Source organism: Teleopsis dalmanni, chromosome 1, assembly GCF_002237135.1.
Source record: "Teleopsis dalmanni isolate 2A chromosome 1, ASM223713v2, whole genome shotgun sequence".
Classification (NCBI taxonomy): domain Eukaryota; kingdom Metazoa; phylum Arthropoda; class Insecta; order Diptera; family Diopsidae; genus Teleopsis; species Teleopsis dalmanni.
This window is the reverse complement of record NC_051846.1, coordinates 174,856,930-174,861,488: the sequence shown is the minus strand read 5'-3', so window position 1 is coordinate 174,861,488 and position 4,559 is coordinate 174,856,930. Positions and strand designations below refer to the sequence as shown.

General features: G+C 26.0%; 1 non-coding gene across 1 annotated transcript; it reads right to left on the bottom strand.

Annotated features, from left to right (window-relative positions):
* Positions 1–1,815: 1,815 nt before the first annotated feature.
* On the bottom strand, positions 1,816–1,909 carry Trnai-uau. The gene is made up of 2 exons: positions 1,872–1,909; positions 1,816–1,851 (listed from the first exon to the last, which is right to left on the bottom strand). It is a non-coding gene; the product is annotated as a tRNA-Ile (tRNA).
* Positions 1,910–4,559: the final 2,650 nt, after the last annotated feature.

Here is a 4,559-nt window from a genome sequence, read left to right as displayed (position 1 = left end):
GGTCTACGCTCAAAGCAAAATAAAAGTGTTAAAGTGTTTTTAATGATTTTGCACTTTTCAAGCATATCAATGCCAATTTAATACTTAATAAAGCCATTTAAGTAAGGCCGTGCAGAATAAATGATAAAATAAAAACGCACAAAATTGTATGAAAATTATAATAAAAATATCTCAAAGTGTGAAAATTAAATTGGTTTCATTTAAATTTTAATTAAACCGGTGATTACAGCGAATTAATGCATTCTTCTTCTCTTCTGTGAATATTGAATGATATAATATTGAAATAAAAGTAAGTTTTTTTTTTTTTATTTTTATCAAGAATTTCTTATTGAATATGTACATATTTTTCAATTTATATTTTGTTAAATTGGAATATTATTATTTTTATGTACAATATATAGTGTTTTTTTTTTAAGTAATAATCTCACTTCAAAGGTTTCAGTTAATCTTTTCACTACATTTAGAATTAGCTCTCAATGTATAATGAGACCATGTAATATAATTTATTTATAATTATAAATATTATATCTAATTAGCTCAAGCATTTTGTTTATATGACGAAAAAACTGATTCACTTTAAATAACAATTATAGGAAAATGATGCATGAAAGACAGACAATGACTTTGGAAGAAAGGTTTCAAAGAGTATAATGTATTGACATAGAAAAATGAGACAAAGTGTATATAAATAAAATTATAAATAAATAAATAATGATATTTAACAATAATGAAATTTAACAATTAATAATAAAAATTAATTAATTCAATTATTCTACAGCCGGTTTATAATTTCAGAAATCAAAAAAAATAATTTCAGAAAAAATATGCGAACATAAAAGTCAAGTACGGCTTTGGGTCAGATGGCTGATGAATACTGACTGTTCAAATTTGGCATGACACGAGTTCGATTCGTGGTACGAGTACTTGCAGTCTCAAAAAATTATTTACGGATAATTAAAAACAAGAAATATTTCCAAGACCACTGATGATGGATATTTGACAATACTTGAAACAGCTGTATTGTCAGCAAAATTTCAATTAATTAAAATAATATAAAATAAATTTTTGTTGTTGTAGTTCACTACTGTTCTAAAACCACTTTATAAATAAATAATATAAAATTTATTTATAAAGATAAGAAATCTTTTTAAATATATAAAATAAAGAATAACAAAAAAAAATTATAAACTTATAGAAAATTTTAAGAAAAATATTTTACGTATACTTATTTTTAACAAGTAATAGAACAAATTTATAGTTAGAATCAATCACGTTAAATGTGCTGTAAATAGATATGTTATATGTTAACATAAGATTAATGCTTATTAGATAGTTAATTCTCGAGATGTGATGAATTATATGAACGCATTGTGTTTTTGATAGGCACCTCTTTGAAACCCTGTAAATCGGGTGATATTGAAAGCATAAAATTAATTTTTTTTGTTTAGACTAAGAAAATATATTCTACATATATGACATTTAAGTCGTTAGCAACTTGTATATGGTTTAGTGTTTTATTTTATATAATCAGGTTTATATAATTTATATACTTTCACATGTAGTGAGAGAGATTTGTTTATAACAGTTAAAGTCAAAAAAATATTTTTGAATAAATTCGATAGAAATTTATATAAACAAATATGGTCGTGAGGTTTTAAGTTCAGTGTAAGCTAAACTTATATACTTATAATAATATTTATTTATTCATATTCAAAAATATTTATACATAATATGAACCATTTTAAAGTGGATTATAGATGGATAAAATATGCAATTCTAGTTTAAAATTTATATAAAAAAATATTATAAAAAAATTGCTCCAGGTGAGGCTCGAACTCACAACCCCGGCATTTCTCACACAAGTTACTGATTATAAGTACCGTGCGCTAACCAATTGCGCCACTGGAGCTTCCAAATTTTGGGTGACGAATTGAGTTTGCTGACTGTGCGTAAAGCCAACGAATTCGGATAGAAAAAAAGAAATAATGAGGTGATAAGTACAAAATTTCCAAACTTTAACCCTTTCGGTGACGTAATTGATAAGAAACATTTCTGTTTACAAGCAATAATTAAATTATAAAACTGCTAATCAGCTAAACTTCTTAATGATAAGCAAAACTATTCTGTTCAGTTTAATCGAATTTAATATACACTTATGTAAATATTTTGATTAACTTAATTAAAAAAAAATAATGTGTGTAATATATGTAAAAAAATAATTGTGTTGTATATAATTAATGACTTATTTAGAAGTTATTTAAATATTTTGTAATCTACATTTATATCGTATACATAGAACTGCATAAAAATTTATATTTTTATATAAATTTTATATATTATATTAATTTTATATATTATTAAAAATTGGATTTATTTTAATGATTAAATTCGATATTAGTACATAATAAGTAATTCGCAGAAGGTATTAGCATGTAGTTTATATATGGCATTAATTACACAAAACCTAGGTTTCATTAATATTGGGTATTTTAGATTAAACTAAGCTATGTATAAACTGTGTGTTTAAGTTTGTCTTTTTTACAAAAGATATAGAGGAAAAAATAAATATTTATTAGAATAAGTACATTCAATTACTTAAATTATAAGTCTATATTATTAAAATAATACAATGCATTAAATTATTTTAATAATATTCGAAGACGAATTGAATAAAGAGTACTTGTCAATATCAACAAAAAACAAAAAAATTTCGGAATATGTTTTCAGATTAGCTTCATATTTCTCTAAAAATCTTATATGAAGGTTGGGTGTCATTATCAAATTATTATAAAACAAATATAATTGTACCAATTGTATGGCTGCTAACTACAGCCCATAAAATATTAAACAAAAATCTACGAAATTTTAGATTAATTATAATAAAATAATCGATGGCGTCGATTGAATATGTTACGATCCATGCAAGCTTCTAAAGAGAATGTTAGACTTAGTTAAAGATCCAATGTGGTTTGTAAACCTTAGAGTTCTTATACGGCAACATAATAAGCCAACATAATAAGACCTAAGTGGATTCTTAGGATGCCCTACATAACTTTAACTAACCTGACGTATTTAAGAATAACAAAATAAATGTATGTTGTGTTAAAGAGTATGGAGCTTATTGTGTATGATATAACTACGAAGTAGGAAATCTTATTTAAGGGTAAAAAATTGTAAAATTATTCAAATCATAATGATTTTACTGCTTAAGTTATGTGTACAGAATGTCAAGTAAAAAAAATGTTGCTTGATGAGAAAGAGATACTATGTATACTCTATATATTCTACATAGTGTAGGTATATAGTGTATACTCTGTATACGCGTAAACTCGAAATATGGGAATGACCTGAAAACTATGGGTGTAAACAACTACTGCCGACTGCCATGTGAATGCGCTATCTAGGGATATAATTTCTTCTATTATACTAAGGTTAGCTGTCATAGATATATCTTCTGCTCAAAAAGTATCCGGATTTTGTTGTTTGTTAACTACTCCTTAAGTAATAGACCTTTTTCAAAAATTTTTTGTTATGTTGTAACACCCTTTCTTGACATGATACAAATTTGAGCGCCATCTGTCAATTAGTTTGTTTACAGCAGCTGTTAATGTGAAACTACCTCAAGTGCATTTAGCGATTTTTACTATAGAAAATTCTTGTTGTACGCGATTTTTTGACCAAACACGGCACCACAGTCATCGCTCAGGCACTATATTCGCCAAGTCTGGATCCGTGCGACTTTTACCTGTTCCCGAAACTCAAACTGCCCCTTCGCGGTAAGCGTTTTGGGTCGATTGAATCAGTAAAAGAGAATTCGCTAAAGGAACTAAAAGCCATACCTTCACGGGCCTATGAAAAGTGTATGGAAGATTGGGTTAAGCGTTGGCATATGTGTATCGCTTCAGAAGGAATCTATTTTGAAGAAGATAAAATAAATTTGGAATAAAATTTAAGTTTGTGTATTTTATTTACAAAATCCGAGTACTTTTTGAGCGGAAGATATTGAAAAATATATTAGCCTATAATTAATTTAGAGAAAACTCTTTTGAAGATTCTTAATAATTTATAATGTATTATCAAAGAAGACTAAGAGAGTTTAAAACCTTCTAACCACTTATAAAATTGGTTAGAAGTGTATATTGTTCCAGAGCTATTTGTCATTGCTAATATCTAAAGTGATGTTATAATGTATGTATTATATATTGTATATTGTATCAAAATTGAAATAAACATTTTCATGCCTTAGAATACAAGAATTTTTAGTTTCTATTGTACTAGAATCATGGTCTATATTTTATAATATTATATATTGCTATAATTTCGAAAGATATCTTAACTACATGTAATGACTTAAGTGCAAAAGTTTCTTTCATTTTATTTTATTGCTTATTACGAAAACACTTAGCAAGAAATAAGAAAATCTAACCGTCTTCAACATCAGATACACTCAATAAAAACTACGAAAAAGTACTTTATGCTTTTAAAAGAAAAAAAAATCTTCTTCTTGTTCGTATTTTAGCTCTTAATGTACTTATTTCTGTAGCAAACAGGCGAGGGAC